Genomic DNA, 12,055 nt, shown 5'->3' with positions numbered 1-12,055 from the left:
GTACACATAATGAACATGATACATATGATAAACCCCAACGCGTTTCGACCTTGTAGAGGGCGGTCATCTTCAGGGGGTAGGAAGGAGATGCTCTAGAATTAAATACATCGTATAGGTGAGATTGTTAAAAAAAAAAAAAAAAAACACTCTCAACAGAGAAACATCTACCATTCTGACAATATTGTGAATAATGAATATATTTACCCTTTAACAGCTAAAAGAAAGGGCAAAAGCGCTTTCCCATGTGCTGCGACTGTGGACTGACTGGGAACCATGTAATTGCCGCCAAATCACTGCACGACCCCCGTAGAGGCGGAGGAGCTGAGATGGAAAGGGCTCGGCTGAGTGGGCAGACCAAAAAAGGGCTCCGAGCCTGCGGGGGGCCGCACTGATACCCCACGCGTGGGGGGGCGAGGGGGGGATCAAAGACCAAATGGTGTAGACTGGAACCGAAAAGGGGGGCACCCCAAGCTGTAGAAGTAATAATATAAGGTAAAAAATAGTATGCAAAAATAGTTGGAGAAATGTAGTACTAATATAATAATGATAGACTAAAATATATGGGAAAAGTAATTGAAGCCATAATTAAATGCCATAGCAAACAGTAAAAATGGAATTTGCAATGGAAAATATAATTAAGAAACCCAGTAGAGTATCGAGATAGGTGAATGTGGGGTCCAGAGAAGAATGTAAGTGTAAAGATGGTACATGTGAAATGTGACTGTGATGATGAGTGAAATGAAGTGTGGAAAAGTGTGAGTGTAGTTGACTGAGACAAAAGTGTAAGGAGAAAATGGAATCAAAAAAGTGTGCAAAAACGCATGATGAAAAAAAGTGCAAGTGGGGACTAGAATGTATTGGGGTAGATTCAGTAACATTTGCGCTTTTTTTACGTAGGCGCAGGGCACCGTTTTTGCCCTGCGCCCCCGCAAATTTTCTGCGCTACCCTAGATTCACGGAGCAGTAGCCCGTAAATTGCGTGGGCGCTCCGGCAAAATGCCTGGCGTAAGTAGGGGGCAGGAATAATTTAAATTAGGCACGTTCCCGCGCCGAGCGTAGTGCGCATGCTCCGTCGGGAAACTTTCCCGACGTGCATTGCGGTAAATGACGTCGCAAGGATGTCATTTGCTTCAAAGTGAACGTGAATGGCGTCCAGCGCCATTCACGATTCACTTACGCAAACAACGTAAATTTCTAATTTCGCAACGCGGGAACGACGGGTATACTTTAGCATTGGCTGCCCCTGCTATAGAAGGGGCAGCCTTATGCAAAAAAACGACGTATGCAAATGACGTAAACTGCGTACGCAGGGCTCGCGTAACGTTGTGAATCGGCGTTAGTATGCAATTTGCATACTATACGCTGACCACAACGGGAACGCCACCTAGCGGCCAACGTAAGAATGCAGCCTAAGATATGAGGGCATAAGAGCCTTATGCCACGTATATCTTAGGCTGCAGTCGGCGTAACAAGCTCTCTGAATCAGGAGAAGTCGTTACGCCGGGGCAAGTTAGCAATTGCGCTGCGTAACTATGGTTACGCAGGCGCAATTGCTCTTTGAATCTGGGCCATTGTGTATTGTGTGAATGGTAAAAAAAGAAAGATAGTGTGAGGGGCAAGAAATGGGATACCTGCTGGGCTATTAAGTAAAAAAATAACAGATTGTCTTGAAGGAATCCATTAGGCCGCGTACACACGGTCGGTCAAAACCGATGAGAATGGACCGAAGTTCAGTTTCATCGGTCCAAACCGACCGCGTGTACGGCCCATCTGTCTTTGGTCCTTTGGACCAAAATTTTAAAACTTGCTTTAAAATCGAACCGATTGGACCGCTGACCGATCGGTCCAAACCGATGGTTAGTACACAAAAGCATCGGTTCAAAACCCACGCATGCTCAGAATCAAGTCGATGCATGCTTTGAAGCATTGAACTTCGTTTTTTTCAGCACGTCGTGTGTTTTACGTCACCGGGTTCTGACCCGATCGGATTTTGAACTGATGGTGTGTACACACATCAGACCATCAGGCCACTTCAGCGGTGGACCGATGAAAACGGTCCGTCGGACCATTCTCATCTGACGAACCGGTCGTGTGTACACAGCCTAAGAGGGAAGGTCCAAGATAAGTAATTAGGGAACAGAGAGTAATATTAGTAGGTAAAAAAAGTACCCAGATTGCAAAGACTATGGGCCAGATCCTCAAAAGGGATACGCCGGCGTAACTGCTGTTACGCCGTCGTATCCCTGTTTATAACTATGGAACTGATCCACAGAATCAGTTTCCCATAGTTAGGCAGAAGATCCGACATGTGTAAGGGACTTACACTGCCGGATCTTAGGATGCAGTACCGCATCCGCCGCTGGGGGCATTTTGTGTCGAAATGCCGCCTCGGGTATGCAAATTAGCACTTACGGAGATCCACGAAGCTTTTCAGCTTCGTTTTTTCTCCGTAAGTTTTAGTTTGCAAACGCAAAATTAGGGCTGCTTTTACAAAGTGTAAACTGTTTACACCATGTAAAAGCAGACCCTTCTGTCCAGCGACGCGATTTTTTTTTTGTTTTGAATTTTTTTTTTTTCGCCATATCTTTTTTTTTTCCCAACGCAACTTTATTGACCCGTCGCGATCCACAAAGCTTGGCGTAACGTAATTTTTGCGCTATGCACGTCGGGAAAATGACGTCACGAGCATGCGCAGTACGGCCGGCGCGGGAGCACGCCTAATTTAAATGGGAATCGCCCCCATAAAAATAGGAACGCCTTGCGCTGGCGAAATTTAAGTTACACAGCCAAAAATTTCTAGTTAAGTGCTTTGTGGATCGGGCACTTAGGTAGAAATTTTAAGGCAGTGTAACTTAAATGGGAAAATTTACGTTACGCCGGATCTTTGTGGATTACCCCCTATGTGCTCCATGTGCTCCACAGTGGACATCTCCTGATTGGCTGCTTGAGGGAGCTTTCACCTGCCGGCGGCGTCCCGTGATCTATCCGGACATCACTGATTAACCCGCGCACAGCACTGTGCACGGCTTATCGTGACGTCACGCCATTTTGGTGGTGGAAGTGACGACTGGGTCGGGGTTCTGTCCTTCCGGAATGCCGGGGAGGCCACATTTGGGCTGCGTCACGGCAGTCTTATGTTCCCCCAGCATTGGAGTAAGGTTGCTGTTTTTTTTTTTTTTGGGGGGGGGAGGAGCCCATAGGAGGACCTGTGTTGGCCATCTGACTTGTTACCTATCAGGTGTGCCCAATTATAGCATGATACTTATACCACTAGATGGACTATTTGGGATTCTTTACAGATCCCAGACAGCCACCACAAAGAACAGATCCCTACTGGTATCTAGATGAAAGTAAGTAATGCCTGACACTTTAGGGCCTTTCACTAGAGCTCTGTTTCCTTGTATATATCATTTTTATTTCATTTATTTTGCAATTTTTCTCCAGAGTCTTTGCAATCTGGGTACTTTTTTTACCTACTCATATTACTGTCTGTTCCCTAATTACTTATCTTGGACCTTCCCTCTAATGGATTCCTTCAAGACAACCTGTTATTTTTTTACTTAATAGCCCAGCAAGTATCCAATTTCTTGACCCTCACACTATCTTTCTTTTTTTACCATTCACACTCCAATACATTCTAGTCCCCACTTGCACTTTTTTTCATTTGCACACTTTTTTTTATTCCATTTTCTCCTTACACCTTTGTCTCGGTCAACTACACTCACACTGTTCCACACTTCATTTCACTCATCATCACAGTCACATTTCACATGCACCATCTTTACACTTTCATTCTTCTCTGGACCCCACATTCACCTATCTCGATACTCTACTGGGTTTCTTTATTAATTATATTTTCCATTGCAAATTCCATGTTTACTGTTTGCTATGGCATTTAATTATGGCTTCAATTACTTTTCCCATATATTTTAGTCTATCATTATTATATTAGTACTACATTTCTCCAACTTTTTTTGCATACTATTTTTTACTTTATATTATTACTTCTACAGCTTGGGGTGCCCCCCTTTTGGGTTCCAGTCTTTGATGGCCACCATTTTGGTCTTTTGGGTCTCTCCCTCCGGATCCCCCCCACGCGTGGGTTATCAGTGCGGCCCCCCGCAGGCTCGGAGCCCTTTTTTGGTCTGCCCACTCAGCCGAGCCCTTTCCATCTCAGCTCCTCCGCCTCTACAGGGGACGTGCAGTGTTTTGGCGGCAATTACATGGTTCCCAGTCGGTCCACAGTCGCAGCACATGGGAAAGCGCTTTTGCCCTTTCTTTTAGCCGTTTAAGGGTAAATATATTCATTATTCACAATATTGTCAATATGGTAGATGTTTCTCTGTTGAGAGTGTTTTTGTTTGTTTTTTAACAATCTCACCTATACGATGTATTTAATTCTAGAGCATCTCCTTCCTACCCCCTGAAGATGACCGCCCTCTACAAGGTCGAAACGCGTTGGAGTTTTATCATATGTATCATGTTCATTATGTGTACCATTGTTATAACATTATGCCATGCTTTTGCAGGTTTGCCCTTACGGCCTAATCAATATACTGTTTATTTTGTATGTGCATGTTTTTATTGCCATTACTTGACTGTGTTTTGGTTAAAAAATATATCATATACGTTTCCTTGTGAGACATATAAAACTACATTAAAACTTTTGTATTAACTAAATAATATCTATTTTTTATTGTACTTTAAAGTTTTATTGAAGCAACAATAGAAAAACAAAGGAGTACAATCCATCTTGATCATGACCATATACAAACATGGACAGAAATCATTCAGAGCATACAATGAAAATAATCTTAGATAGACCGTGCAGGGTCTGAGACAGGTAGAATGAACAGTCATTAAACCTATCATACAGCATAGCAATGGACATGGAATGTAAAAGAAGTTTTCATTCAATTGTGTACTCCAGACAAGAACAATAATGTAATGGAAATTAAGAGGTAAGAGAGTACGAAGGAGTAAATAAGGAAGAGAGAAAAAAATAAAGGAAAGAGAGAAGGTATAGAAGCTCAGGATGAGCTAGCAAAAGAAAAAAAGACTTGGAAAGATAAGCTCAGCCTTGTCTCATTTAAACAAAGCATATCATTACAACTCAGGATTGGATACGCAACAACACCATGGATTCCACTTAGCATCATAAATTGGTACAGAATCATGTCATTTATGAAAAATTTGTTCTGATAGCATGACCTGGTCCATCCTAGAGAGAACCTGAGAGAAGGGGCTTCCAATTAAAAGCTACAGCCCAAAGAACCGCCATGCAGAGTGTATGTATCAAGCGCCTTAGTGGCCTAGGAGTGTCAGGGATCTTTTCAAACAGCAGACAATGTCTATATGACAAATCAATATGACAACCCCCCAGTTTGTCCACGAGATCGAAGGCACTCTTCCAAACTGAGGAGATCTTCTCACAGTCCCAAAAAATGTGGAAAAAAGTGCCCGATGTAAGACATCCCCAAAAACAATGCGGTGAGGACTGGGGAAAGATCTGGTGTATGCGCTGGGGAGTATAATACCAACGGGTAAACAGTTTGATCGCAGTCTCTCTAAAAGATACTGAGACTGTACACTGACGGAGATTCTGCCAATTTTTCTCCCAGTCCTCCAACTCATACTCCAGGCCCAACTCCGATTCCCATTTGGCCATATATTTCAGTTTGTCCCGAACCTGATCATGTGCCATTGCATTATATAAAACAGAAATCATACCCCTCTGTCTGGGCCCAGACCTGCACAAAGATTCAAAGGAAGAGTATGAAGGGGACGGGGTATTTATCTATTTTTTGCTGCAATACAAAGCCCCCCGGGGGGAAATTTCCTTTCTCTTCTGCAACAATTTGGGGGTGTGCAGCACCTTGCCCACTTTTCAGTATCGCTTTTTCCTTGCTAATTTATTTAAACCCAGAGATCACTTATGGTTGTAAATGTATGGAATATGAGGTTATATATCATTCATACTGTTTATATATGTGGGTATCCATTACATGTGTTAAAATAAATCCGTGCAAGTATATTTAAAAACACCAGTGACAGCAAAAGTATTTGGTATTGGACTAGGTATGGTTGAAGGTGATCAGTGGACAGCTGCCTCTACTAATTGCTTCCACCTAAGGCCCCTTTCAGACTGAGGCAGGAGCTGCGGTTGCGGTATAACGCCGCTAAATATAGCGGCGCTATACCGCCGGGATTACCACGGGATTCGGCCGCTAGCGGTGCGGTATTAACCCCCGCTAGCGGCCGATAAAGAGTTAATATCGCCCGCAATGCGCCTCTATAGAGGCGCATTGCGGGCGGTATTGCCGCGGTTCCCATTGTTTTCAATGTGAAGGAGCGGTATACATGCCGCTCCTCTCACCGCTCCAAAGATGCTGCTGACAGGAGATTTTTTTGTCTCCCGCCAGCGCATCGCCTCAGTGTGAAAGCCCTCGGGCTTTCACATTGAGTCTGCAGTGCAGGAGTTTTTCAGGCGGGATAGCAGCGCTATTTTTAGCGCTTTACCGCCTGAAAAACTCCTCAATGTGAAAGGGGCCTTAGTGGAGCAAGAAAGTGTTGAGAAGAAAAAGAAAGTAGAGTTGGCGCTGGTCCTATGGAGCCAAATGCTCCATAAAAGAGGCTCCTAGTGTAAGGTGCAATGTGCAAAAAATACACAAAGTGCTAAACGATCCCAAGTGCCTATGTAAACTACTAGAATGATTCCACAGTATATATCATAAATGCAGATATGAAAAAATATAAAAAAATACATAAAATATATATCACAGTGCTGTTCAAATTAAAGTGCTATTGTGCCTATGGTAATTGCTAGGTAAAGAAAATGTGCAAAATGTAAAATTCCTGTACCATTAGGGTACCTATATTAACCCTTTAAAAGATGTGCTGATAAACATACTTTTTTTTTTTTTTTCAGTGCAATATACTGTAATGTCCTTATTGGAAGTAAACAAATCCAATTGCTGAGTGATTCTAAAAGTGCTTTGTGCTCTTGTTGTATGCCGTGATCACTGCAATCCATGCTCTTATACACCCCGCACTCACCAACTTTTCACCCTTTCTTAGGGTCTGGTGCTTTCACAGTATAGGCCACTGTGTAGCCCTCTGGCCGTTACTTGTCCCCCTGCACTGATGATGTTAGTCCAGTAATAGCCCATACATAGGAGAGAAAGGAGCCCCAGATAGTGTAGTATCGTTTTATACTTTATTTAAATAAATGAAAAATGGGTTCTCGCATGTAGACAAAAACAGTATGGCATATAATGTTGACAAAAGTCTGATGCCTGGAAACGATGTGACGTTCGTGGCGTGTTCTACCGGTTTCGTCGTGTGACTTCATCTGGAACACGCTGAGCGTCACTTTCACTTTCTTTTTATAGCAGACCGTGACCTGTCTTCCACCATTTTGGGTATCACCACATTTAATTTTATTGATTCATGCATATTCTTATTCCTGGTTTATTTTCGTCTTAACCACTTAAAACCCGGACCTTTAGGCAGCTAAAGGACCCGGCCAGGTTTTGCGATTCGGCACTGCATCGCTTTAACAATTGCGCGGTCGTGCTATGTGGCTCCCAAACAAAATTGGCGTCCTTATTTTTCCCACAAATAGAGCTTTCTTTTGGTGGTATTTGATCACCTCTGCGGTTTTTATTTTTTGCGCTATAAACAAAAATAGAGCGACAATTTTGAAAAAAATTCAATATTTTTTTACTTTTTGCTGTAATAAATATCCCCCAAAAATATATATAAAAAAAATTCCTCAGTTTAGGCCGATACGTATTCTTCTACCTATTCTTGGTAAAAAGAATCGCAATAAGCGTTTATCGGTTGGTTTGCGCAAAATTTATAGCCTTTACAAAATAATGGAAATTTTTATTGCTTTTTTATAAAAAAAACTTTTTTTTTACTACTAATGCCGGCGATCAGCGTTTTTTTTTTCTCCTCGTGACTGTGACATTATGGCGGACACTTCGGACAATTTTGACACATTTTTGGGTTTACTGTTTACTGTGAAAATGACAATTGCAGTTTGGGAGTTAACCACAAGGGGGCGCTGAAGGGGTTATGTATGACCTAATATGTGTTTCTGACTGTAGGGGGTGTGGCTGTAGGTGTGACATCATCGATTATGTATCCCTATAAAAGCGATCACACGATCGATGACGCCGCCACAGTGAAGAACGGGGAAGCTGTGTTTACACACAGCTCTCCCCGTTCTTCAGCTCCGGGGACCGATCGCGGAACTCCAGCGGTGATCGGGTCCCGGAGTTTCGGACCGGGTCGCGTGTGACCCACGGCTGGGCACTAGCACAGGACGTACCTGCACGTGCCCAGCCGTGCCATTTTGCCGACGTAAATGTGCAGGAGGCGGTCCTTAAGTGGTTAATTGATGTAGGAACATAATAGGGTTAGTGCATTACCATGGCACATATATATTTAATATTTTTTTAACCTAATTTTTTTACAATTTTTTGAGCTTGTTGTTATCCGTCTTAATATAGCACATCGTGACCTGGGGATTAGACGTTACAAGATTCCAGTAACACATAGCATGTTTTACAACCTTGTATTGATCTGTGTCTCCAATAATTTAAACGGCTGTCAGGCTAATACTAACAATTTAATTATAGGAAGTAAGACTTATGTCTCCAAAATCCCACCAAACATGGCCACTGCCTGACTATTTGTGGTCTTCTGTCTTCAAAAACCGACCCAAAATGGTGGGCAATCTATTTCAGGCTCCAGTCTTCAATATCACACCCAAAATGGTGGAAGACCGGTCACGGTCTGCTATAGAAAGGAAGTGAAAGTGACGCTCAGCGTGTTCCAGATGAAGTCACACGATGAAACCGGTAGAACACGATACGAACGTCACATCATTTCCAGGCATCAGACTTTTGTCAACATTATATGCCATACTGTTTTTGTCTACATGTGAGTACCCATTTTTTGTTTATTTAAATAAAGTATAAAACGATACTACACTATCTGGGGCTCCTTTCTCTCCTATGTATGGGCTATTACTGGACTAACATCATCAGTGCAGGGGGACGAGTAACGGCCAGAGGGTTACACAGTGGCCTATACTGTGAAGGCACCAGACCCTAAGAAGGGGTGAAAAAGTTGGTGAGTGCGGGGTGTATAAGAGCATGGATTGCAGTGATCACGGCATACAACAAGAGCACAAAGCACTTTTAGAATCACTCAGCACTTGGCAATTGGATTTGTTTACTTCCAATAAGGAAGTAGCAGGAAGTCCCAAGCAGCCCATGAAAATGAATGGGTTGCCTCAACAAAATGCACTGCACAACATGTATTAATGCACATGTGTGAATCCTGTCTCAGTGTTCCCAGAAGTATATTTTGTGAACTGATAACTTCCTGTGTTCTCTGCTGCACTGGACAGGGGAAGTATTATGCAATCCTGTCCTAAGGTGACAGCGCTGCTCCCCTCAAGATATATTACAGTGAATGAGCATTATCATGTAGGGACAGGAAGTGTGTTACTGGCAGGATCACCACACCTAGAGACTGGTAACTGCACTACATACATTTTTTTTTTTAGTTTATACTTGCTTAGGACTTTATCAGGGAGGCTTGCCAGAATCAGAAACTATATTTATTAGTCAGGGAACAGAGATTCTTGGATGCTGGAGACTTCTCTCACCATTGGCTTCCTGTCCCACACTATAAGGGTACCTAGATTTACCTTTACATCCATCCAGTGCAAACACCACATTGCATTCATGCTAGATTCCTATTTTAATTCTTTATTCCTTATTGCAGGGGTAGGCAACCTGTGCCCCTCCAGCTGTTGTGCAACTACATTTCCCATGAGGCATTTCAAGGCTGGCTGTTATGCCGCGTACACACGGTCGTTTTTTGTGATAAAAAAAAACGACATTTTTAAAAACGTCATTTAAAATGACCGTGTGTGGGGAAAACGTCGTTTTATGTCTTCTGAAAAACGACCAAATTTTTTTTTCGAACATGCTTAAATTTTTTTATGTCTGGGGCTCTCAGGGCTTTCAGCATGTAAGGGGTTAAATGATTAATCCAGTGTAATGCATCCTTCAGGGCTTTCAGCATGTAAGGGGTTAAATTATTGCAGGATTAATCATTTAACCCCTTACTGTAAGGGATTAAATTATTAATCTTGCAATCATTTAACCCCTTACATGCTGAAAGCCCTGAAGGATGCATTACACTGGATTAATCATTTAACCCCTTACATGCTGAAAGCCCTGAGGGTATAGATCATGAAGCTCTGTTATTGATCAAATTATTGCAGGCCGCAGCAGGAGGGGGCTTTTGGCAATGGCATCAGGCAGACAGGCATGTTGGACTTCAATTTGTACAAAGTACTACCTTAAAAAAAAAAAATTTTAACAGCAGAATCTAATGGGACCTGGAGGGGGGTCTTTTTCTAACAGTGTCCCATGGACAGTCTATTAGAAAGTGTCCCCTCTAGGCCCCATTAGAGACTACAACAGAGTCTAATGGGACCCCCTCTGTGTGCCATGACTCTCACCCCTGCCCAACCTCTCACAAAGTAGAAATACAATTGTAGCGCTACTCTTACCTTAACTGTGGGTGCTGTAGCTGTGGCTGGCTCCCACATCCTCTGTGGCTGGTTCCTGTGGGTGGCTAGCTGGCACCTGTTGGTGGCTGGCTGGCACCCTGCTGTGGCTGGCTGGATCCCTGGTGTGGGTGGGTCACCGTGGGTGGCTGGCATCCTGCTGTGGATAGTCACTGTGGCTGGTTTGCTCCTGTGGGTGGCTGGCTCCCTGCTGTGGGTGGGTCACTGTGGCTGGTTGGCTCCTGTGGGTGGTTGGCTGGCACCCCATTGTAGCTGGCTGGTTTCCTGGTGTGGGTGGGTCACTGTGGGTGGCTGGCTGGCACCCTGGCCCTGCTGTGGGTGGGTCACCGTGGGTGGCTGGCTTCTGTGGGTGGCTGCCTGGCACCCTGCTGTTGGTGGCTGGCCTGGCTCTCTGCCGTGGGTCAGTGGGTGGCTGTCTGACACGGTGCAGCCTGCTGTGGGTGACTGGCCTGGCTCCCTGCTGTGGGTCAGTGGCTGGCTTGCATGGTGCACCCTGCTGTGGGTGGCTGGCCTGGCTCCCTGCTGTGGGTCAGTGGCTGGCTTGCATGGTGCACCCTGCTGTGGGTGGCTGGCCTGGCTCCCTGCTGTGGGTCAGTGGCTGGCTTGCACGGTGCAGCCTGCTGTGGGTGGGTGGCTGGCCTGGCTCCCTGCTGTGGGTCAGTGGGTGGGTCGGTGGCTGGCTGACATGGTGCAGCCTGCTGTGGGTGGCTGGCCTGGCTCCCTGATGTGGGTCAGTGGGTGGGTGGGTCGGTGGCTGGCTGACACGGTGCAGCCTACTGTGGGTGACTGGCCTGGCTCCCTGCTGTGGGTCAGTGGCTGGCTTGCATGGTGCTCCCTGCTGTGGTTGGGTGGCTGGCCTGGCTCCCTGCTGTGGGTCAGTGGCTGGCTTGCACGGTGCACCCTGCTGTGGGTGGCTGGTCTGGCTCCATGCTGTGGGTCAGTGGCTGGCTTGCACGGTGCTCCCTGCTGTGGGTGGGTGGGTGTCTGGCCTGGCTCCCTGCTGTGGGTCGGTGGGTGGCTGGCACAATGCACCCTGCTGCAGGTGGCTAGCCTGGCTCCCTGCTGTGGCTGACAGAGAGGGGGTGGGCTGACAAAGGGAGGATGGGCTGATAGAGGAGGGGTGGGCTGACAGAGAGGGGGGTGGGCTGACAGAGGAGGAGTGGACTGACAGAGAGGGGGGTGGGCTGACAGAGGAGGTGTGGACTGACAGAGAGGAGTGGGCTGAGAGGGGATGGGGGCTGACAGAGGGGGTTGGGCTGACAGAGGGGAGCTGACAGAGGGGGGGATGGGCTGACAGAGAGGTTGGTGGGTTGACAGAGGGGGGGGGGTGGGTTGACAGAGGGGGGGGGGTGGGCTGACAGAGGGGGGTGGGGTGACAGAGAGGAGATGGGTTGGCAGAGGAGGACTGGGCTGAGAGGGGGTGGGTGCTGACAGAGGGGG

Source organism: Rana temporaria, chromosome 6 (assembly GCF_905171775.1).
Source record: "Rana temporaria chromosome 6, aRanTem1.1, whole genome shotgun sequence".
NCBI lineage: Eukaryota > Metazoa > Chordata > Amphibia > Anura > Ranidae > Rana > Rana temporaria.
The sequence above is the reverse complement of the archived record's forward strand: the minus strand, read 5'-3'. Positions refer to the sequence as shown.